At 45.6% G+C, this 26,238-nt stretch overlaps 1 protein-coding gene across 2 annotated transcripts in view; it reads right to left on the reverse strand.

Annotated features, from left to right (window-relative positions):
* Nucleotides 1-26,238, reverse strand: part of GPRIN3 (GPRIN family member 3) — a 427,889-nt gene that overhangs the window by 74,147 nt on the left and 327,504 nt on the right. The window contains exon 2 of one of the 2 annotated variants that reach the window (XM_069630750.1): nt 7,804-7,896. The exons of the other annotated variant lie outside the window; for it this stretch is intronic. The gene's annotated coding sequence lies outside the window, so the exon portion shown is untranslated. The remainder of the gene's footprint in view (nt 1-7,803; nt 7,897-26,238) is intronic. 2 annotated transcript variants of the gene reach the window in all.

Here is a 26,238-nt window from a genome sequence, read left to right on the forward strand (position 1 = left end):
CCCTCAGCCCCAACCAAACACTATGCCCCATGGCTCCCACCCCCAACCAAACACTATGCCCCATGGCCCCCACGCCTCAAGCAAACACTATGCCCCCTGTCCCTCACCCCCAACCAAACACTATGCCCCATGGCCCCCTCACCCCCAACCAAACACTATGCCCCATGGCCCCCTCACCCCCAACCAAACACTATGCCCCATGGCTGCTACCCCCAACCAAACACTATGCCCCATGGCCCCCACGCCTCAAGCAAACACTATGCCCCCTGTCCCTCACCCCCAACCAAACACTATGCCCCATGGCTCCCACCCCCAACCAAACACTATGCCCCATGGCCCCCTCACCCCGAACCAAACACTATGCCCCATGGCTCCCACCCCCAACCAAACACTATGCCCCATGGCCCCCACGCCTCAAGCAAACACTATGCCCCCTGTCCCTCACCCCCAACCAAACACTATGCCCCATGGCTCCCACCCCAACCAAACACTATGCCCCATGGCCCCCTCACCCCAACCAAACACTATGCCCCAAACACACTCAAGCATGCACCCATACAGACCCGAACCCCCCACTCCCCAACTCAGCACACACACTCTCAAACATGCACCCATACAGACCCAAACCCCCAACTCAGCACACAAACTCTGAAGCATGCACCCATACATGCATCTCAACATACACAACACAAACATACAAAAACAAACATTCATGCACACCCGAACCCCCCACAACTCAGCACACACACTCTCAAGCATACACCATGCACCCATACAGACCCGAACCCCCACCCCCCAAATCAGCACACTCTCAAACATGCACCCATACAGACCCGAACCTCCCACCCCCCAAATCAGCACACACTCTCAAGCATACACCATGCACCCATACAGACCTGAACCCCCCGCCCCCCAAATCAGCACACACACTCTCAAACATGCACCCATACAGACCCGAACCCCCCACCCCCCAACTCAGCACACACTCTCAAGCATACACCATGCACCCATACAGACCCGAACCCCCCACCCCCCAACTCAGCACACACACTCTCAAACATGCACCCATACAGTCCCAGAACCCCCACCCCCCCCAACTCAGCACACACACTCTCACACATGCACCCATACAGACACGAACCCCCCAACCCCCAAATCAGCACGCTCTCAAACATGCACCCATACAGACCCGAACCCCCCACCCCCCATCTCAGCACACACACTCTCAAACATGCACCCATACAGACCCGAACCCCCCACCACCCAACTCAGCACACACACACTCAAACATGCAGCCATACAGACCCGAACCCCCCACTCCCCAACTCAGCACACACTCTCAAGCATACACCATGAACCCATACAGACCCGAACCCCTCCACCCCCCAACTCAGCACACACACTCTCAAGCATGCACCCATACAGACCCAAACCCCCCAACTCAGCACACAAACTCTGAAGCATGCACCCATACATGCATCTCAACATACACAACACAAACATACAAAAACAAACATTCATACACATCCGACACGCCCCCCAACCCCCACATTTCAACATACACTACACAAACACTCAAAAACAAACATTCATACACATCTGACACGCCCCCCACCCCCATCTCAACATACACAACACAAACACTCAAAAACAAACATTCATACACATCCGACACACTCCTCCACCCCCATCTCAACATACACAACACAAACACTCAAAAACAAACATTCATACACATCCGACACCCCCCACACCCCCATCTCAACATACACAACACAAACACTCAAAAACAAACATTCATACACATCCGACACTCCCCCACCCCCATCTCAACATACACAACACAAACATACAGCAGAACAGACCCGACACACAAACACAAACACACAGACCACTTACCGGAGACGTGCTGGTAGGCAGGTAAACTGGAACGCTGGTGAGGTAAGTGGAATCGTACTACGGCTGGCGTGGCAAGCAAGGTTGAAATGCCTTCCGGCATCAAGCCTTACTGGCCATGCTAGCCGTAGTGCTGGCACTCCATTGGTGCAGCACACACGCACTACGTGGCTCATCGGAGTGACGTGGTGCGTGTGTGCTGAGCCAATGATGACCAGTGTTTTGTTCGGCCCGAAAGACAACAAAGACTTTCCTAATGGAGGGCGGCCCATGCTGCTTGCGGGCCGCCCTCCATTAGGAAAGTCTTTGTGCCTCGCGGGCTGGAAAAAACAGCATGGCGGGCCGCAACTGGCCCGCGAGCGGTATGTTGTGCACCCATGCTCTACACCATCTCCTCAACCCTTACCACCTGTCCTTGCAAGAAGCTCTCGCCAGCTAACTAAAGAGAGATTATTACCCTTACTCCAAGGCCCAGCCTTCAGACCACCCTTCTCCACGGACCCAGAAACCCATACACTCTCATACGATGCCACCCTCAAATCTGCTGTCAATGCCATAGCCCCGCTCAAACCTTGCAAACAGAAACCCACGAGTCACTCCAATACCTGGTTCACCCCGGGCCTCCTCATACTTTGCACTGAAAAACAGACAGCCCTCACACAATGGCAAACCTCCCACTCGGATAAAGACAAACTCACCTTCAAAGCCTGCTCAAAGGATTACAAGAAGGCAATCATCCTTGCCAAAGCTAAATCTTTCGAATCCAGAATCTCCAATACCAAAGAAATCTTCTCTATCTTCAGAGAATTAGAGACCCCTATGGAACACCCCCCTAACCTTCACCAAATATAAGGTATGGTGCAACGAAATCCAGACAGCCATCCGCAACAAACTTAGCACACTCCAAACTAAAACCCAGTCCACTAAGCACCTGCTCCCCACCACCACCACCCCCACCCCTTCCTCCTCCCCTGACTCCTCCCCGCTTTTCTCATTCAAAGCTATACAGGAACAAGACATGATCAACCTCATTAGGAACCTAAAATCGTCCAACTGTAAGGGTGACTCCTGCCCTGCCTCTATTATTAAAGACTGTGCCAAGAACCTCACACCATTCCTGACCGCTTTCGTCAATGCCTCATTTGCCACTGGGAAAGTCCCCTCCTGCCTCAAGGAAGGCTGGGTCCGCCACCTCTTAAAAAAAACACTCTTGACCCTACCTCCCTCAACAAGTACAGGCCCATCACCACCGTCCCCTTCTTGCTCAAGATACTGGGCAAAGCAGCATACCTGCAGGTACAGCACTTCATCGAAGAAAACAAGCTCCTAGGGCTACGTCAATCTGGTTTTCGCCTTAGGCACGGGACAGAAGCACCTTACGTGACCAACAAAAATCAGATGGATGATGCCAGAGACCTAGGCAAACCAGCCCTACTCCTACTGCTCGACCTCTCCACAGCATTCGGCCTTGTAGACCACAATGTTCTATGTCACCACCTTTCGACCACAGCCAGATTCTCCCCTGACGCCACGACTTGGATCACCTCCTTCCTACAAGGCAGAACCATGCAAGTATTCTCTGACCTGGCCTCCGCCTCACCCACCATCATGCTTTGTGGAGGTCCACAAGGCTCCTGCCTCTCTCTCACCCTCTACAACATCTTTACTCACCCACTCTTTCTCATCCTCGACGCTATGGGTATCTTGTACACAAACTACGCGGACGATACCCAGATCCTCCTCACCCTCACGGGCAACTATGACACAGACTGTGCTATGCTCAACGACATCTACAACACCATTCAAGCCTGGATGGCAGCAAACGAACTGTGCCTCAACTCTGACAAGACTGAACTCCTCCTGGTAGGTTACCCCGACACACTAAAATACCTTGACTTACAGTTTAGCCACTTCACTATCGACTCCATTAAAATCCCAGTATCAGACTCAGTCAAAACCCTTGTAGTCCATTTGGACTCCAACCTATCCATGAACAAACAAATCAGTGCTATCACCTCCTCGGCAGCCTACTATGCCAAACTAATTAACGCAGCTAGGCCATTTCTCTCCAAGGAGAACTGCACCAACATAGCCAGAGCCATCACAGGCTCAAGGTTAGACTACTGCAATGTTCTCTTCCTTGCAACCTCCACCAAAAACCTGGATAGACTACAAATCATCCAGAACAACGCACTCCGCGCAGCACAAGGTATCTCGAAAAGAGAGCACATTACTGCTTCCAGGAAAGCAGCCCACTGGCTCCGAATAAAAGAGAGAATCTTATTCAAAACCCTGACACTGATCCACAAGAGCATCTACCTCTACATACCTGAATACCTCTCACAAAGGATTCACCCATCCACAAGGCCAATTAAGACACCCTACGCCAACATGCTCTGTGTGCCTATGGTAAGAAGATCTAGAGCAGGTGGCTCTAGCTTCCCCTACTTAGCACCTTCACATTGGAATGCCCTACCTTCCACCCTCCAAGGCGAGGCATCCCTCATGACTTTTCACAAAGCCATGAAAACTGTGCTCATCACCTGAAGTACGCCATAATTTACAGCCAAACCTGTTTTTCACATAAATGCACCATGCTTATATGTATATTATATGTATCCTAATGTATATTTGCTCTATTTCTGTTCAATGTATAACTGCTGCTCCCCATGAGTCCGCTCGATGTAACTAAGTTCCCTTCAAGTAACAGCACCTCGATGCCCAAGAGCTGCTGTGTGCTATACAAATGTAATAAATAAAAAAATAAAAAAATTACAGTAGTCCTGCTGGGGCATGATAATGACTTGCACCAGGACTTTGCGATTCTTTTGGGATAAGAATGGTTTAGTGTGTTTCAATACCCTCAGATGATATTGTGAATTGCTAACCATCCACGTGCCCTTTGGAACTGAGCGAGGCTTCTATATAAACTCCCAGTGTCTTGACCTTCTCTACAGTGCCTATGCTATTTCCTTCCAGATACATGCTTTTGTATTTCGGACTCAGTTTTGCTCTTGCCATTTTGGAGCCAAAGATCATAAGCTCAGTTTTAGAGGGATTTAAACACATCCATTTACTGGACATCCACTCTTTTATGGAGTCGTAGAAGGAGTTTAGCCTGGTTGTATCATTCTCGTAATCTCCACTTAGCTCCATCACGAGCTGGGTGTCATCAGCGTAATTGGCAAAGTAGACGCTCAAGACGGTTAGTAGGTCACAGAAAGGCGTCATGTATACATTAAATAAAGCCGGGGATAAGCAGGCTCCCTGAGGGACCCCAGAGAGTATTTCCTTCCCGTCTGATGAGGCATCACCCCAACAAATTTACGAGATCCTATTGCTCAGAAACGAATGAAACCAGTTACCCATGTCCCTCGAGCACTCCCTGCTAGTGCGCAGGATATTTATTAAACACCCACGGTCTAACACATCAAAAGCGGCCGACGAATCTAAAAGTACTAGAAGGCTAACTTTTCCCTTTTCCAGAAAGTCGAGCATACGTGACTCTAGGTCCAGTAGGGCGCTTTCTGTACCACTCTCTGGCTGCCCTCCATGGGCCCCCTACCGTCACGCTCCTTTGAGGCAAAAAACCTTGGTGTCATCTTCGACTCCTCTCACTCCTTCTCTCCTCACATCACGGATTACCTTGCACTTAGATCCTGTACCTTTCTTCCTCTGCACTCTGCTTTCCCCTGGCTCTCTCCGCCTCGCCTCTCCTGGCCCTCGCTTTCTCACTGGTCCTTCCACCCTGATCGACTCTTCCACCCACCTCCCCTCCCCCGGCACTTCTTGTTACTGCGCCTGCACAATCTGAATGTTACATGACCTAGTAGGACTGTTTTTTGTTTTTGTCATGCCTGTCCCCCCTGCCTTGTTGCGCCTTGAAACACCCTGTGTAGGCGCATTATAAATACCCAATAAATAAAATAAAAAATTAGCACCCAACTGAGAACTGAAACCTTGGACATTTTGGAGCGGCACGAGGGAACAATATCCAATTAGGAAGTATAATGCATTGATCTTTTTTTTAAACAGAGTAAAGGAAGATAAATGCACACATTATTAGTCTGAAAATCAGACATAGTGAGCCAGTTGATGAGTGTGAATTCATGCACTAATGGCTATATTTACCCTGTCCCTGCCCCCTCCCCTTTAAAATAATAGTCACAACTTAAATTCAAAAGTGTCTTTGAGGACTCTTCTTCACTTTGGACCACAGGAAGAAAGAGCACTGCTTAGCATCTCAAAGGCTTTTATGCAGTGACATTCACCTGTCACTTAACTGCTACTGCCTGCAATCACTGCTAATGTACCCGTGCTTCACCAAGAGATCAGGAAATCGGGCACCCAACAGACAAAAGTCTTCCCCCTGCTGCTGCCGTGGTCCATGTTTTTCTGATGCGTGTTTATGAAGCAGCCTAGGCCGCTCGTTTCCTAGGGCTGCTGACTCTTCACCCAATGCCAAGTTTACTCTGAAGTGGCCCAGACTGGGCTCGATAGAAGGCAGCAGGCGCCCAAAGGTACCCGGTAGATAGCTCAGCAGGTTGAGGGCTCCCTTCTGCGATTTGTGTGTGATCTGCAGGTCGCAGGTTCGAATCCCGGCAAGGCAAACTCAGACTTTAATCCTGCTGCCCTTAAATGAAACCCTGGACTAAGCAGGCATGGCAGGCATGGCGTGGGTAGTATCATACAACATTATTCGCATACTGCGTCTGGAAACCGGCCTCTCCTCTTAGAATGAAACCTGTGGCTATCGGCAGCAAGTTCAGGCCACGTGATTACATTGCTGCAGCTGAGCAAACGCATCTCAGTTCTACTTCTCCAGAGAAATCAAACAGGAGATTTGTAAAGGTTAATCCGAAAACAAAAGTGGATAAACTCAACAGGTTGCGCTTGCACCAGAATGGCTGAATGATTTTTCACGGATTGTTTAACCGTGAGAATCAATAGGTGTGTTGGCAGTGGCCTTGAGCTTGTCAGCAAGGCATCGGGCCGGTCGACTGTTCGGCACTCCACTGCAAGGCCTTGTTCCACATTGCGGTGCTAACAGACATGGAGGCCAAATGAAATCAGTGATGTGTTGTTTGAGTGATTACTGATTGTTGCGTCTCATCCCATTGTTGTGCAATGATACCAATTAAAATGTCACCACTCTGACCCAAACTATGTTCTAATTTCTCAGATGTGACCTTGAGGTATGCCTGGCATTCCTTCTAGTCTGTTGAAACAAAAGAGAAAGGGGACTTTGAAAAGAACGTTGGCGCCTGTCCGTGAAGCGAGACGCTGCTGATACAGAACAGAGTGACACTTGCTGTCTTGCAAAATTCCTTTCCTGTCATGGCACTCTCCTCATGCTTCACTCATGGGCGGGCTTTGCAAGTTGTCATTAGAAAACAACCTAAAACACCTTTGCCAGAGAAGGACAAATGCGTGTGTTGCGCTTATTCTATTCACACTTGGTGGAATTCTTTCACAAAGTGCTCTACACTGTTCAAACCCAAAATGCATGCTGGAATAATGTTCCCAAAACCTAATACACAAACTACTGTAATAATGTAAACACAACAAATATACGGTATCTCAGGACCTTCAATCTTCTACTTTACGGTACATTCAACTAAATTCATTAATGAAGTAATACAAACGAGACAAATGTCAATATTACCCGGTGCATTTGAGTTGTTCAAACATATTTCTAGGAAACTGTATAACCTACTGAGCAGTTACAACATCACAGTGGACCATGTCAATGGCTAACCCATTTCTGATTTCACGGAAGTGCAAGTTAATAGATACAACAGCTTTGGGGGTGTATTCTGTTTACTCCGCCCAAAAAACTCCTTCAAGACTCCCTTCTTCTATATTCACTTCATCTGACATTTACTTCTTTATACATTTACTTATTACCTTAACTTCGACTTCAACTTGACATTCTCAAGGTGGCAATGGATGCGGGAAGGTTAGCTGCAGGGTTAGAGTTGAGGTCAGTGGGCCCTCCCCCTGTAATGACAGAGCGAATGTTAGAAGAAGTGCAAGGCAGAAGATGTAAAGGATGAAGTGGTGAATGAATGGCCAAGTGAATGCAGAAGAAGTGAAGACAGACACATCAATTCCGTGCTGTGTCAAAGACATGACTATGTTCACAACTAAGTACTCATATTCCCAGCCTTAATCAGTGAGCACAATTCTGAATGAACAAGATTGTACCTCGTAGACAAAGACCACAAAGTCTATAAGTAACAACATTAACGTTCATCCTTTACAAAACACATTTGATGTCTCAAGGATAAACTCTTACCGGGCAAAATATCGCTGAGAAGCATGGTGCCTTGTCCTACACACAGAACATTTACCATTCTGACTCTTCAGAGCCCCATGAGCTGTAGGAAATGGCAAACCATTTGAAATACTCTGTACCTAGGGTGACCAGATTTAAAAAGTAAAACACCGGGTAAGGGCAACTAACATAAAGGTAGGACTAACTCTTGAAAGTGGTTGTCAAGCCTCTACACTTCAGTAGTGGTTGGAGGAGAAGGGGGTTTAAGTGTTGCTGTTCAAATAAACACATATTATAATTAATTTATCACAAACTAACACTATCTTAAGTTGTAAAATGCAGCATCTCTTCTGTGTGATTGTGCATTCATTTCTGTCAGCTATAAAGAACGACTACCAAAAACCGGGACCACTGCAGTTTCCAATGGAAACATAATCTTGAGAAAGGGGAACAGAGCAGCAAAAACGGGGACAGTCCCGGAAAAACTGGGACATCTGGTCACCCTATCTGTACCCGATTAAAAGAATTCCTGCAGTCCTTGGAGCATATCCATCATGAGACAGGCCAGGTAAGTTTTAGGGGAGTTTTGATAGATTCTGTGGAGTTTTAGGGGAGTTTTGATAGATTCTGTGGAGATTGGGGATCTTTCTTGACTGTGCACTCGCTCTGAATACTTTTTAGTCTCTATTTGCACCCTTTTGTATATGTGTTTAATATGCCCATCTTTTTCTTACCCTTTCTTTATCTCACCCAAACCCTTCTCCCTGCCCTTTTCTCTTTGTGTCACACCAAAAAGATATAAAAAAGCAACAAAAAACGTTTCATTTTTTATTTCTAATCCCATTTACTTTGTGTGTGTTTCCTTCGAGGCCTTGTGTGACTTGTCTTTGGTTTCCGTATCTTGCCTTTAGCTCCAAATAAACAAAGAAACACATTTTACAAAAATGTTTCCTTTTTGTGTCCTTCCTGTTTAAGTCAACACCCTTTGGGTGTCTGAGAACCCCGTGTGGATCAATGTGTTTGCCCTAGTCAGACACTGGTTTTTATTCATGTAGTCTAGAGTGTCAGTCCCCAGATGAAGGGGGGTGCAGAAGTGGATTTGTGCTGCTCTGAGGCAGGTGAGCAGAGAGTACAGGTAGTGGAGCAGGGGGAAATGGAAGAGCAACACGTTAAGATGTCAGAGGTGGCCCCCCAGCAGATGTCCCAGGAGGAAGAAGAAGCATCTTCACCTGTGTCCACTCTTGCAGATGGGGTTAGACTGGCACAGCCATCCCATGTCAAGGGTCAGTTGGAATGGGATATCCTGGGCCTGAACAGTACCCACCTCGTCATGGTCCTGGAAGCACTTCAGGTTGCTGGAAGTGATGACAGTGAGGGGACAGAAGAGCACTGTCAACACACCAACGAAGTAGGATAAAACAAGGAGGTTTGCTTCGGTTCTATTTGCGGTCATCCCCGGATTTCTTTTCGCTGAGTATTTTGCAGCAATATTTTCTCTGAAAAAACTCATCGAATTTCTTGTTTTTTTATTTGGGGGGTTACCCCCCAAACCTCCCCTTCCCTTTGACTTATTATCTATCCCCCACCACCCCTATCTCTTATATGCTCTTAGCCAATCCCCTACCCCCATATTTTTCACAGAGTTTTTTTCGACCGAAATGTTTTGGCAAAAAACACCGCGAAAAATAAACGGGCGATGGATGAACGTTGTACCATTGCTTCTTGGGTGCTACTGCAAGGCACAACCACATTGAAAGGAAGCATGGCCTGAAAGGTCCTGCACGCAGGTTAGCTTCAACTGACCCCTCTTCCGCTGCACCCTCCGGCAGTGGCAGCTGATGTGGTGACACAGCTGCCTATTGCCAGACCGGGACACCCTGGCACTTGCAGCCATCAGCTACCCTTCCCTTTCAGCCTGCACAAGCACTGCTGCACTCCCTGCATTCCGGACCAGTGGCACCCTCCAAGAGCATGGCCCTGCTCGCACCTCCAACGCCGCCACCACTGTAGTTTGTTGATATTGTTAGCCCCTGGTGTGCTGCTATTTGGACAGGTGCATAATGACCAAATGATATGTCACGCTGAAATGTGCTGCCTGTATGGCCAGATGACCATCAGTTGGAGGGAGCTGAGTCAAATGGAAATGGTTGTTGACATTGAGGCACATGCTATGGCACCACGTCACCACCATGTAAGGTACTCACTGGGCGTTTGGATCTATTGGACCTAAAATGTTTGACCTAATCACATTTGATCAAATTTATTTGGCCTTTTTTTTGGGTCTAAAAGGGGTAGGCAAAGAGTAGGAAAAGGGTAGGTAGAGTGATTCTTCTCAGAGCCAGGGGCATAGTCCCCAAATATTGTGTGAGTAACTCTCCAAGTGGTTGATGGGGTCAAAATGAGTTTCGCAAGCAGCTTGGTTGCACCAAAGTTTGCAGAGTTGGAAAGGGAGTGAACACGTTGGAGACAGAAGATAAGGAGATACATGAAGTGAAATGAGCTTGTCCAGACTGGAATCAGATCAATGGACCGATGGTTGGCCCACAAGCTTGTGCCCTTACGTCGCATGTCATAAAATATACAGATTTCAGAAATCCAATTAATAATGCTCCAATTGCTAGTGTTACATATTTGTATGTTTCATTCACAGCACGCGCAACACGATAGCTAGAAATGGGGCCGTTGCTATATTCAAGCTTCTATCATGGATGGTAGAAATGAAAATGTGTATTTGGCATGCCTAAGAGAAAAAAGCACTTCAACCCACCACTGAATTCACTGTCAATATTACCTGGGCAGAATAAAGTAAATGCCAAAAATGGATGACTTTGAATATGATGTGGGGTGATATTACCCTACATACTCGTTAGACAGGCTCGTTTTTGGTTAGTTCTGTGAATTTGCTTTCTTGTTTATTGCCTGGGGCTGATGATGTGTTTTCTAAAGCAACCGTGTGCTTGTGTGGTATCTGGTCTCTGCATCGAATGCCATTGCTTCTAATGCCATTCCATCGAAAACTTTCCATCGAACATTTTTCCATCGAATGCATATTTTTGGGGGGTAAAGGGTTATTTTTTGTTCAGGTGCATTTTAAAGGGCAAAAAAAACAGGGGTTTAGAAAATGGATGCAATGGCATCGATGCAAAGACCATAAACCGCTTGTGTGCATGGACAAGCACCATAGTAAATGCTTGCTGTTGGGGCTCACTTCATATGTTTCCTACTGTGCTTTCCTGGCAAGCAATGAATGGAGGAGGCAGAACATGCTTTTCGCAGGTTTTATTTCACAAGGAGAAATGAAGCTTCTAGCTAGGGCTGCTACTGTGTGCCTTGTTGGGAGGTCTATCTCTGTGAATTACTGTGGTTGTATAACAGCACGAACAGGAGTAAAGAACTTAGCAGGAGCATCTATGACTAGTCAGTCAACCCCACTGAAAGTACTGACTGCAGCTGTGGCACAACAGCAGCAATCATTTCTGGAGTGACATCTCCAACTGGGGTGAATAGGCTTACTGGCTACTGGCAAGCTCTTCTGGGTTTCTTCCAGTCTTGTGTATGGTGCTGCACCATATAACACTGCAACCATGTGGCACCCAACTTGGCCCCAGACCTCCCCTGGCACACATCTCCATTGCACAGAGTGAAGGGGGCAAGGTGATTTCATTTGTTTTCCAGAACTAGGAAAAGTCCAAAGTGTGGACTTTCTTGCCAGAGCAAGTAGGCATGTCCTATCTACTGGCCAAAAAGCTGACGGTGGGGGTGGTGAATTTGGTGCTGTGGTTTCCATATGCTGATGTTGTACACTTTCAGATCTGGTAGGCTGTCATTGTAAGACCCAGTACATGCTCATCATCAGTGGATTTGGGTGGTATTGGAGACCAGGACCACCCACGGCCTCAACCACTGCACGTGTTCCTCCCAGCTCTTTAGTAGCACAGTAGTATCCCTTACATCCATTGAATAACATCTCTTCATGCCTACCAAGAAATGTAAGAATGTTTCTCTGCTATTGGTATTTGTTATGGCAAATAAAGGACAACAGACTCAATTACAGACACTGAAAATAACCTCTCCTTGCCTTCTTATAATTATAGGACCTTTATCTTCAACTTGTAATTTTCACAGCCACTAAAAGTCCTTCCTATCTGTATTTTAGCTCTTGCACTATTTGAAATGTCATCAGGCCAAGTATGATAGTTAATTTCACATTCTTGCTGTTTATGGCCTGTAACAATGTCATTGTATTTTCCCTTGTTCCCTCTCTTGCTGTGAAGCACTTTGAAACACATTGTGTATAGGCGCTATATAAATAAACTATAATATCATATCATAACACTCTCAGTTACAGAAACTAAATTCACTATGGTTCTTTAAACACATTCTATGATCTGTTATTTGGCAGCTTATGAGAAGTATTTAATTTTGCCACTAAAAGACAGCACAGTCACTTACAGCCACTCAACATAATCTTCTTATGCCTACTAAGAAAAGGAAGACTTATTCTATCCAGCTGGTATTTGGCATGGCCACTAAAATATGGCACACTCGGGTAAAGAGACTGAATATATTCTCCTACTGTCTTCCAAGAAAGCCAAGACTTTATATCTGCAACTACTAACAACGAGTCTTTTGTCTGGCCACTGAAATATGGCACATAAGACACTCAATGCAATCTCCTCCTCACTACCAAGAGTTATGAGATATTTTCTTTGAAAGTAGTATTCGGTATGGCCATTAAAAGCCAAAACAGTGTGTTGCAAACTCTGTAAATTATACCCTCCTGCTTTGTAAGAAATATGTTTTTCCAGTCTTCATATTGATAAATCTCCCATTAATATCGTGTAATCAGTTGTGGATCAGTGTGTTCCATAGCAGTAAGCACCAACCGCATGATGGTCATGCTACCTCGGATGCCATGTCTAAAAGGATAAACACGACTTCCAATACAAATAACACAAGATTAGCAATCAGCCTCGAATAAGAAATCACGCATTCCTCGCGAGGAGCTAGAGTAGCAGCGACGAAACAAGTGTTGAGGGTGAAAATCTAGAGGTTTATAGAAGATTACATACAAAGCAAAAAGCTGGACTTTTCGAGGATATTATGAAATTAAAACAAAGCTGCAATGACGATGTATCTACTAGAATGTAGCTAAATAAGTTTAATATGCAAGACGTTAAAGAGACCTGGAAATCAATGGGACAATACCTTTATTTATGTATGGATTACAGCTGGCGCGCAATCTCTCCACAGAGACAATAAACAGAACTCTACATTCTGAGGTGTCTCTACCAATGCCCTCAAATTGACAACTAGATCCTAATTTGCCAATTCATCACTCATCCCTCTGATACCACTGATATCAGCAGTAAAATTGGCTCATTACGAGGTTGGCAGCAATCTGGTGGTAAATCTGGGAATTACTGCCAAACTCCTTTACCGTTACCACCACTTGGTCCTGTGGCATTACTGCAAGATTACGAGTGGTGGCACATTGTTGTCCCCGCCACCCTCATAGGACTCCATGGGGATTTGTGTTGAATTACCACGAGTTGCAACTCTGCTGCGGTAATTGTAATGATTTTAGGTGGTAATGTAGACGATTTCACCTTAGTGCTGAAACTCGTAGTAAGGCAGTGTAGTACAGTGGCGTTAAAGTGGGGGTAACAGAATTACCACCACTTTACTGCCATTTTACTGCATTTGCATAGTCTAAATGAGGATGGGGCTCAATGTGTTATTGGGCGCCCTACAGACCTTCATAAAATAGCCTGCCACCCTGCCAGCCTGATGACCAGCACTTTAGAATGGATGTGACCCTTTTTGCCACATCTAAATCACGTTTGTACTACCTCCATGCTAACAGTATGCCCCTCCTTCTCACAGTTAGGGAAGAACCTCCTACCCATTGTGCCTTTCACTATTCTGTTACTTTTTACTTGCACAATTAGGGCCTTAAATTGCAGAAGGCTGCTTAAAGATAACACTTTCAAGTCCTATACAACATAAACGTTGATGTTACTACATGATAGAAGTAGCTGGGGGTCAAGGAATAGGTACTTCCCAAGCACTGGCATAATGGAATTGGCCACAACATGGGAACACCTGAAACATAATGCAATATCCAATTAGTTCATGTCAGTGCCTCGCAAATGCCTATCAAATACCCATACACAAGTGAAATGATTGCTTTTGTTAGTAAAAAGAACAAATGCAAGAGCACACATCTGTCTGATTTTAAGCACAACACGAACTTATTTGCATCCTCGATTAAGGCATTAACTCTCACAGGATTACTGAAACAAAAATACAGCCAAGTCCTATGAAACACACACTTTGATGTTACTACATGCTAACAGTAGCTACACATCGAGGAATAAACATTTCCCAAGCAATGCCATAATTGACGACCATAACATGGCAACATCTAGAAAACAGTTCAATTACCCAATGTTATGAGGTTAGTGCCTCACAAATCCCTACCTATGTATGTGTGGGCATTTTAATGTTTGAGTGTGTGTGTGTGTGTGTGTGTGTGTGTGTGAGAGAGAGAGAGAGAGAGAGAGAGAGAAAGACAGATAGAGAGAGAGAGAGAGAGAGAGAGAGAGAGAGAGAGAGAGGATATATGTGTGTACCATTGATTCTGTGGTCACAGAGAGCACACACAGCAGCTGCCCAGTTTAGGAGCGAGTGTGGGGTACTTGTGTCATCTAGTCTGTCCTTTTCCACAGTTATCTTACCAACTTGGGTAAAAGTTGCAGATGTAAGAGCACGATTCAGTGAGCATCCCATGTACTTCAGAGAGACAGCCCAACATCCTCCTTGCTCTCTTCTGTAGTGTAAATAGCTATGAATGGGTGAGGCTGTCCCTTCCCTCACTCCAAGAGACCCCTGTGGACAACAGCTCAACACATTGTGCAAATGCAAATCCCAGACAGCTCATCCCTACCATTGGAAGGACAACCCTTAAAATCTGGATGAATAAATCATGGCTGTTTTTGCCCCGGTCCTATCCTTTAGCTGTGGCACATGTAAGGAAAACCCCAGGAGACGCCAGAGCGACTGCAAGCTCGAGATTGCAGTCTTATTGGAAAGTTCACCATAACACCAGCCAAAAAACTACCAACACACTGCTCTTCACCATACTGCAGCTGTCACACCTCCCTGTCACCTTTTTTTAGGTCAAGGTGGTACACATTGTTTTGAGGAATCTGCACTCCACCCTGTACCTTTTCGGGGCCTTGTTACATCATGAAGAATCCCCAGCAGGAGTTGCAGCATCACACTAATACCAAAGGCCTGGGGCCGCATTAACGTCTGGTGAGTTGTGTCAGTTGGTGGCGGTAGAGGGAGGATTTTATTTCGGACTGTGTGAGAAGAGTTTGGACCTTGTGTGAGACAGAGTGCAAAATGAGCAAGGATGCAGGCCCCTGCACCGATCAATGTCTGATGGATGCCTGAAAAGATGCCTTGCAAAGCCCTGCCCTTAATGGGCAAACGTCCCTGCAGGCCACTGAGCCTAGCACCTGTGCATGTTAGAGTGTGGTTTGAGGTATCTCTCAGCCTACTAACCATACTAGGGAAGGTGAAATGGGTGACTGCTGTCCTCAAATTTCAAGTTGCGCTACCACTTAACCTTAACCTCTTGCCATCCAAAAGCTGTAGCAGATTATGGTAATGTCTGAGGACAGATAAAGAGAGAGGTGGCATTGAAACTGAGAGAAATGGGACCTGTGTGAAAATGGGCATGGGTAGAAATACAGGGTTGGAGGAGGTCTTGCCTTTTAAGGCCTGCGGTCACACATTCATTTCATATTATTTCATGGCAAAGTAACAATAGTGTTGCATAAGAAAGTCAATCACAGCAGGTGTTTGACCTTATGTGTTTAATTTGCGTGTTCATAAGAAATGTGGGGATAGAGTACCCAGAGACATTAGAAATGAGTTTTTTTTAAAAGGTACAATACAGGTAGGTACAACCCAGTCAGGTGGACTGGATTTTGATAAATAAACAACATGTTCTCCTTTCATTTAATGACATATTGTGTTTTGCAAATACAGTGTGAACATAGAAACAAATTTCAGTGAACATAGCAAACGTATAACAGTGTGTGGGGTCAACACTGAATAAGTAATGGAATCGTCGACACTGTGGTGTTTCGGCCCTGAAACAAACTGTTGAGTGAAGCTTGTGTGTGCAGGCCTTCATCAAAATCCAGTCCACTTGACTGGGTTGTACCTACCTGTATTGTACCTTTAAAAAAAAAAATCTGAATGCCTCTGGGTACTCTGTCCCCACATTTGCTATGAACATGCAAATTAAACACATAATAATAATACTAATAATACTAATAATAATAATAATAATAATAATAATAATAATAATTTAGCATTTATATAGCGCTACGAACCCTCAGGTATCTGAGCGCTGCTTATTATTATCCATGGTGTGTGGTGCTCATTTATCGGGATTCGAACCTGCGATAGCAGGTTCTGCAATGATGTCAAAGCAAGCGCTCTTCTTGCTGTGCTATGGGACAGCTAAAGGTCAAAACACCTGCTGTGATTGACTTTCCTATGCAACACTATTGTTACTTTGCCATGAAATAATATGAAATTAATGTGTGATCTCACACCCTGATTTCTATGATCATTTAATTACGCCCACCTGGGTTTTGCAGGGCATAGCCAGGTGCCCTTATATATTTCTTGTAAGGCCTGCTACAGCCTTCTCTCAACTAAGCAACTCCCCTCGAAGATCTCATGCCAGCTTACACTACACACACAGATCAAGCAACGACTAAGCTCTCCTCTTTAACCCTATCACACTCTACCATATCAGTCGCTAACCAGCCCCAAAGCGCTGTACTTCCTCAGATCTGCGGCTCATCCCTGTGGATAGCATACTCGCAGGTTTCTCTGCCAAACTCATAGAAAGCCGATTGGCATTCAGGAACTGGGTACATCCGACCTGCGCCCATCAACATCAGAGGTTTCACATCTTGCTTTCTCACGAATGAACCCCAACCCCATTTTTCTTACAGAGCCATTCACAGAGAGGCCACCAACAGTGGCTATACAAGACCACTCACATTATACTAATTTACATTATCGGTGGCTTCTTGCTGTCCTCCGTCTCTTAGTCCTTCTCTGTGCACACTATGATCTGCTCCACTCTTTTGTCAATGTGTACACCATTTGCCAATGTAGCGTTGCCACAAAGCCAGCGTTTTTAATTTGTGCCTGGACCGATTTTCTCTCCCAGTCCAACCCTGAGTGTAGGGGAGCGCGGTGCATTCCAGCCCATGCACAAAGAATGTTCAGCGCGCACAGAAGTAACACACAATCTGCTACATAATGGTAATGTGTTCTGTTTTATTGAGTACCAGAATGCAATGCAGTTATAGCTGCTCCCACACCAATTATAATTGTAATTGGTTATTTATGGTTTCTAAGCGCGGCACCAGGGATCGAACCTGTGTTGCTCCGCTGTGAGCACGTTGCCCCTGAGCTATTCTCGCGGTACATGAAATCTATCACCCAGTGTAGGGCATGTGATGGCTGTTCCAATGATGCCTATACTGTAAATTGGATAACCGTGTTTCAGCCTGTGCTGCAGCACTGAGCCCCGTGCTTTCCTGTGAATGCAATACCGCTGACTAGCCCCTAGCGTTGCCTGTGCACTTCTGAATAATCAGTGGGACCCTTGCGTCGAAAGTCACAAAGAGGATCGCTCCTTAAGATGTGGCCCGAGATTGGACACAGTGGACCAAAGTGCTTGTGTTTTCTGTGCTGTGCCAGACGCACTCCACGCCTCTCCTGGAAATAGGAAATCCGAGTGCTTTAATGTCCCTGTGATGTTAAGGATTCACCTTATATTATGTAAGTTAATGTTTGAAGAGTGTAAAATGGCGCTGAAATAATGATCACGCGCTTGCTGCTGGTGCCGCTGCAATTCCCTCCAATGATGATGCAGTCACACATTTTTTGGTCCATACATGCACGCCACACTCTGAAATGAAGCTAGGGGGTGTCCAGTCAGTGGGCCGAATCAAGGAAGGGGTTGCCCACGATCACAATTGGTAGCCAGAGGATTTGTCTATCCTATACCAGTCCTATGTCTGCCATGTACATGGCTCTTAAATTGGAGTTCACTCCCTGAGGCTGAGCCCTGAGTGTAGCAGGCAGGGTCTCTAAATGCGCCATGGTATTACGTAGGACCATCAGTGTCCTATTAAGGCACCTATAAGTTTGCCACAAGGGTGCCCGAGGTCATTTACTCCTAGTAACCAACAAACATTCAGAAATGAGTTAGAAGATTGATATATTTAGGTTTCTTGTCGCATGCCCATGCAATCGGATGTTTGCATCGGAGCGTGAGATTCAAGGAGAGTGAAGGCATAGATTTATATGCCTGTGAAAACACTACTGTCTTGATAGAATGTCGGAAGTAGTCATAATTGGGTTCCTGCTGAACAATGGATGTTTGAGAGTCCCAGAGGGCAAAATGTCCGCCTTCCCGTTGATGAAGGGCAAAGGTGGATGATTGGAGGGATTTTGAAGGGTTGTAGGTCCTGATTTATTTCTTGAGGTAGGTGGTCATTTTTCAGGCAGCCTGGAAACTGATTGATGGCTAGTTCCTCCATGATTTTGGTGTTCCTGGGAAGATTGGCGATTCCGTTGCATTGAGATGGTGTAGAGGGATCCAGTGATGGATTCTTGAGAAGGGGGGTCTCCATAGCATGATTAGGTTGGGGTAAATGAGGCCCCATAGAAAGACTTGTTGATGATGATGAATGAGGGGTTGCAAGTAAGGGTCTAGGCTAGAAGGCTAGAGATGGAAGCCAGCCAGAGGTCAAGGGGAGAGTCAGTCTGGCTAGCAGCCTTAATAGTCCTAATTATGTCTTAAAGATATTTTCTAAGACGTTTCTAAGCCTTTAAGATGAGTTTATTAAGAAAACACTCAGCGCAACAGCTGCGACCGGGGTGACAGCACCAGTACATTACATCCAGTGTAAGCCATCCTAGGAAAAACAGAACTTCTATGTGACATGCAAGAACACAAACACACACACAAGCTGAAATTGACTCCGACATTAACGGCCGACCAGTGCATATCACTCAACAATATGGGAACAGGCTATCACTTTCCCACATGAAATACCAGTCTACAGAAGAACTGTAAACATTCTGCAAACTCTTGATGAATGGGTGAGGTTGTTCTCAAAGTTGTGGCCAGAATCAAGGCAAGAGTTTATTGATCCCCAACGAACGTGGATTTCTGGAGGGCTAAACAGGAGAATGTGGATTGGCAGTGTGATGTGATATGTTCATTGAAGACGTCCCCATGACTTGGTGGGAAATTGATATTACAGCCTAACACAAGCAGACAAACCTGCTCGTCATTTTCAGAGAAGTGAATGGTTAAAAACACAGCTGATGATCACAGAGAAAGCTCACACGTGGTTGGAGAGTAACAATAAAAACTGAGGAGATATGAGAAGGCCAGAGGAACACCATAGCGCACTGGCGTTGATGGAGACAACCATTTCCCCATTGTCACCATTTGCACTCTACTTGAAAGGAAAGACCAACCCCTGGTCAGGGCCTGATTGATCTAAAACCAAACTAACCCGCATACTAAAAACACCATGATCCACTGTGTCAAAAGTCCCTGGTATGGCTACCAAGACTATTATGGCAAAAGATCAAGAGTTAGTCAAACATATCATGTCACAACAGCAACAAAGATAATTTCAGTGCCAAGGAGTGCCAAGGAAAAATCTCTCTCCCTCTACCCTGCTAACCTAGCTCTCTGCTCTTTCCCATTCTCCCTCCTCTTACATACAGGTTGCTGACTGCCCGCCTGGTGTACCTCAGAGTCTCACAGGTCCCGGGCACCCCCATCAATCCTCTCTCGCACTTGCCTCAGGGACCTACACCCCACCCACTTACACTGCACTTGAGAAACACCCCACACTTGCCTTAGGAACCTACAACCCAAGAGAGTGGCTCTCTCTGCACTTACCCCACTCTCCACCGACTGGGTGCACGTGGAACTCGCCCTCCCTGTGACCGGCTGTGCACTTGCACAATCCGAATACACCGGAGGTGAAGATCGTCTGTCTGTTCTCCCTTGTCTTCACCCCTTAATTGCACTGGTAAAACTGCAGAATCGCCGTCAGGCCTATTTGCTGTGTCTCAACTATTAAATGTATTTTACGCACTTACTCTGCCCGTGCAGAATATTATTGTCTCTGAATTTCAAGGGCTCTGAGCGACTGTTGTTTTTCCCCCCTGTTCCCACCCTCTTTGAGTGCTTTGAAACACTTACCTGTTTATAGGCGCTTTATAAATAAACAATACCAATACCAATACCAAGACTGCAATAGCACAAGCTTGGAAAACCTGCTACAAGATCCCACAACCTGTTCCTTAATCATGCATGCTTACGCAGACCAGTACATTCCCAGAATCGGTGGAATTTGCTCTCATGGCAAAAGGTGCAGACCTTGGACAGCAAAGACCTGAGTGGGAATGCTGGCTCCCTCAACCTGGCCTCATTGAGTGTTCCGGGAACATTCCTTCTTTCTCTCGGAGCCTTTTTCCTCGTAGCTGTTTGATTGGGAGCACATACAAACAGGCAACATCTTGCTGAAAAAGAGCTACATAAGGTCTTGATCATGTCTGTATTTTTGTAATGCAAAGATGTGGCTGTCAATTCCATCCAGCCGAGGCACAATGTGACTCGAGATGAATTGAGGAATGTGTTGAGCGGAATAAAAAAAAGATATCTGCACAACCAGCCGCCGGCGCCGCACCACCAGGATCACTCGCTGCTGCGGCCGAGTAACAAAAGGCGGGACAAAGCGAAAATTAAACAATTCAGGGCCATCACCCACTGCAGTCTTTTTCAGTCACACAGAACAGAGTCCTCCATGACATTTCAATGTGAACCAATCACATTCATTTTGGTGCAATGAGCTGAATGCTGAAGGGGTTTTAAGTAGTTCCATGAGGCATTTGATTGCATCCTTTTCTATCCTGTTTTTTTGCTTTAATCGTTTTCGGCCTAAAGCACAATGCCTTTGAAATTAACAAATGGACTATGTGTCATTTCTAGACTTAACATCTTGCTATGCCTGTCCATAGTGTGTGCAGTGCACATACTAAATCCTCCAAATAGCCTGCTTTTTAATAGCATGCCATGGATGTAAATCTCTTGGCGTCAAGGTGAGGTGATAATTGCCCTAAGGCCAAGACATTCACCCTCTCCCTGAACAGAACGCTATCAATGTACAGACTGCACACTCCTCATGCAGCCTCTAATAGCCCGTGTTCCTTCCTTTCCCAGCATATGATATGATAGGTTATTTAGAACGCACTTAATACCCAGAGGTTTCTAAATGCGGACCTGTGGATGGAACCTGTGTTGCTCTGTGTCGTCTTGCTTCCAAGGCAAGCACGTTGCCCCTGAGCTATCCTCCCGAGACACGTCTCTACGTGTACTGCCCCGTGTCTTTCCACATAAGGCAATGCTTTTCAGATACAATTTTCTGCGTCCCTCACTCTGGGTCTTTCTTTACTTTAGCTTCTATCTTCCACACATCTTGTTTGGAAAGTTGTCTGAATGTCTGTCTTTCTTCTCTTTAATGCTCTCTGGCAGTCCTCCCCTCCCTCACGACTCCCACCTCCTGGCGTTCCCACCCTCGGCCATGATCTTTTGCTTTCAACAATCCATTTCTACTTCGGATCACCTCTGACCTCACAAAGCTTTGGATCGATTTTCCTTGAGGCGCTTGCTAGGTTGCGTTTGAATTCAATATTATTTGATAACACGCTCAATGCCGTCTCTAAGTGCATGACCGGAATTCGAACCCGTGTTGCTCTGTGTTGTCTTGCTTGCAAGACAAAGGCATTGCTCCTGAGCTATCCTCCGAGCCCTCTTAGTGTATTAAGATAAGAGGTTTGGCCCCCTAGACATGTTTTACCACCCACATCTCTGACTCTCTTGCTACAGGGCAAGACTGAATGTTACCAAGGTTGATAATATACATTTTGGCCCAGCCCCATACGCACAGGGTTCAACATAAGAAGGGAGCAACGTTCTTTTTTTGATTCTTATGCACATTAGTTGTTTACATTTTTTATTCTACATATGCTACCCATCCTTTTGTAGGCTATATGAAGCCATGTTTTAGTTCAGACTGAAAGTTGGCAAACCCATATTTGCCAAAGTACTCCTATGCATATGGGCCTCAGTATTTGTATCAGTATACAAAGTAATTTGGCATGCTGTTTCCTACCTGTAGAGCATTGACCCAATCAAGATTTTGCCTGACCCTGACATGGCAGCATCAGGCAGACCCTAATTGGATGAATACTCCTGTTAGGCTGTAGATTCTGTAAGCAAGAAGGGGTGCCTGAAACCCTTAAGCAACGACTGGTGTTGTGTCCAAGTTTGAAGACGCAGAGATGTATGCACTTTTGCACAAAGCAAATACATTGAGTGTGATATATTTTGGGAAAAGTGTTTGAGCGGCTACCCCACATCAATTGCCATATCGGTAGTGAATTTTTTTAATAGTTTACACTTGGAGGGAAATGAAAATAAAATAGACAGGAGTAGTTTAATGCCTCCAGAAGCATTTTAAAATATTCTATATGTTACTGAAGATGTTTATTAGAAATGTATTTAGTGAATCGAAGATTGAGTAATTACAAAGAATGTGTGTTGGGCTTGACTTGATGAAACAATATTGTAAGTTTGCACAAAAATATATGAATCTATTATAACTATGAGCGTTTTATTTTTCTTGATGTACTTTCGAGGGCTGCACAATAATTTATATATTGTGGTTCAATGAAATAATGTGCTCATTATTGTAATGTGTTTTTGTGTCTTTCTTTTTGTATTGTATGAATTGTTAAGGTTGAACATGTTTTAACCGATAAACAATAAAAACAACAAATACTCCTGTCATTCCATTCACAGGGCTGCCTCTGGCCACTCCTCCATTTCCCAGTCCCATACCTGAAAAAGTGCACATTACAATAACACCGTGAGGAGCTATGCAGCACTTCACGCCTAATGCAGCCTGCTTCTAGGTGCTGAAACATTTGGTGTCACTATTATTAGCGGCTCAGTTTATTGAGGGGAGGACGAAGGGGTTGAAATTAGCCCAACCGCGTTATCAAAACCATGAACCATGGCATCGCCCTGTTGCAAGAAAAACATCTTGTGCTTCAACTATCAGCCTGGCATTTACCATAGATCTCTCTCTGCCCCAGTTGTTCTATCTCTCTTTCTTCCCGTGGCGCCCCGAGGTTCCCAGTCGAAGCACAGTGAGAACAGGACCTCAGCAGCTGTCCTCCCATAGAAAGACAGCCTGTGCATGATGCCACATGATGCCACATGATGCCACATGATGCCACATGGGAGGAACACTCAGTCTCACCGCAAAGAGACGAAGCACAAAATGGCCTTGGGATTGAAACCACTTTCAAGTATGGTTTGGCTTAGTGATAAGAGTCCCAGTCTATAGCAGAGCAAACCAAAGTTCAAGTGCATAGGGAGGGATATCTATTTTTTAAGGCTTTTTATTCTTGCCCACATCTAGTGATGTAAGGCCTAATCGAAAGCCGCTGTTCAACATTTTCTACTGTGATGTAGTTTACTGAAAGCTGCCAACCAACATCCCTTCATATCACTGCTCTTTCCAGGAGCACATTCAACTGAGCCTAGACCTCTGGAGTGCACCATGAGCAGGCAAGGAACTTTAAAGCTGATCCAACCCTCCATGGGCACCACTGGGCAATGCCTTATCTCAGACTGCTGCACTCTCCCGAATAGCAATAGACCAGCCAAAGTGAACATTCCAAGGGAGCAACCGATGACATGGAAATGATTGAACAAAGTCATTCTGAGCAGACTGGCCTTCCCTTAAGAAGTCTCCTGGATTGATTTCCACATGGGTGGCCATATGGAAGTCTCCTTTGATGCACTCATGGGCGCCGGCATCTAGCTCCCACTTATCCGTGAAAACAGTCCAGGGATGGGGAAGTGCCAAAAACCAACTTTAATTACGCAATAAGCCCAGTGCCGCGGGGGCATTACTGAGTCAGGTAATGCCCCGGCGTGGGCCACAGTCTAGGGGTTGACTCTGGTTTCATAGGTTTTTTTCATATTTTAGAGGGGTTCCTAAGTGCGGACCCGTGTTGCTCCACGGTCATCTTGCTTCCATGGCGAGCGGGTTGGCCCTGATCTATCCTCCCGGTCCACCTTACACCCACACTACACTACAGACCTTAGGAAATGGTAAAGATGCATCAGCACTTGCAAATATAGGCTTCTGCCCAATATTTAGACATCAGGGAACAATGGTAAGAACATCTTATTGTTATCATCACGTTTACAGTAAACTGTTGTCTCCCAGCAGCAAAAGCAAGGCTGCATCCTGCAAATATATACATATATTTCCCTTTAAGAAAGACATGCTCTGACAGCAGGGGGTGGACTAGCTGTTAGTGGCCTTCCAATGAGGTACATACTGTTGCCGACCGGTCATCTCTTTCTTCGTCTCTGGCCATATTTATCCTTTGAGATTTTGCTCCTCGCAGCTGCTTTGTGAGTGAGCACCGGATTTCTAAGTGTTGCTTCCGAGTTTCCTTAGTTTAACTTCTTTGTGACTGCGCCTCACTTTAGAATCACCCTAGTTCTCCTTTGAGCCTTTATCATGGCATTTGTGTAAGGGCGCTGTGTTCCAACTAGTGTTGATGAGGAATCTCTTGGCACAACACGAGGGCGTGTGCTCCAGCCCGTTGGACTCATAGCCTCAGCTCCAGTGTAGCAACGCTTTGCTGTGGTAAAACGCCCCTTAAGGGATTTCCTCACCGGCTCCTGGTCCCCAGCCGTGGGCCCCATCATCTACACACATGCTCAACAAACAGCAGGGGGGGGCATCTTTCTCGCTGCAGACACAAAGTGGCTCCATCGCCCCTGGTTCTGTTATCTACTGAGTCTGGCCACGGATGGCTGCCAGCTGCATTCATTACTGATGAGTTACCATTACTGTTCCAGGGGTTTTCATCTAAGGTGGCAATGCGAGCCATGCTGCTATGAAAATCATGCAAAAATAAATGGTGGCAGCCATGCATGGTTGGCTTACCCATCCCTTGCTAAAAGCATTGCGAGAGTGAATTGGGGTACCTGCACATTGGCTAGCTGGACAACGAGACATTCCTGTGACATGGGCATCTTTTGGGCTTTCCTGCCTTATTCAAACGCGTGAACTATTTGCATTCCCCTCTCGCTCCGCCTTCTTCAGGGTGGCAAGCTGTAAAGCCTTGAAACTCCTCCCTGTGGCTAGCCATGGTGGGATTGTATCAGAGTCATAAATTCCCTTGCATCATGGATGTCTGGTACGACTAGACTGTGGTGCCTCGATATGCGCACAGGCAAAACCCTGAAGCAGACATGCTGGATGTGCGTCGATACTTTAAGCCATTCAATTATTTAACACAAAACAAGCATCCTTGGAAGCAAAACTTGCAGTGCAAAACAAACCCTGTTCTGTCAACCCTCAGACATCTGGGACCCTTACCATTAAATGGGCAGCAACACCAACACAGAATGTTCACATTTCAGCAAAAATACTCAATCAAAATGGATACACAATGCACTCCCAGATGAATATCTTAAGATCCCTTTTCGTCAAATATAGACATATTTGGGGACAGTGAGGTAGCACATGGAAAATAAATGGACGGACTAAACAGTAGGTCTCCACGAGTATGGAGACTCCCGTCCCTGCACACACTTTTCCTGAAAAATCAGCCAACAATTAAAAGTTACAAATCTGTTAAATGAATTCACTGTTATAAATCCAGAATGTTTACATAATGACACATTCATTCACAACCTGTGGTTCTTCATTGGATGGAGGACATCTTCATTTTAATTTCAGGTACATAAGACACCCAAAGCACTCCCTTCTTCAGGAGTTATCTAGAACATCATTTAAAGGCACAATTTTAGTATCTCGTTATGAGAGGTTATAAAGTCA

The sequence above is a fragment of the Ambystoma mexicanum genome, chromosome 6q (assembly GCF_040938575.1).
Source record: "Ambystoma mexicanum isolate Mex_15411 chromosome 6q, UKY_AmexF1_1, whole genome shotgun sequence".
Lineage (NCBI taxonomy): Eukaryota > Metazoa > Chordata > Amphibia > Caudata > Ambystomatidae > Ambystoma > Ambystoma mexicanum.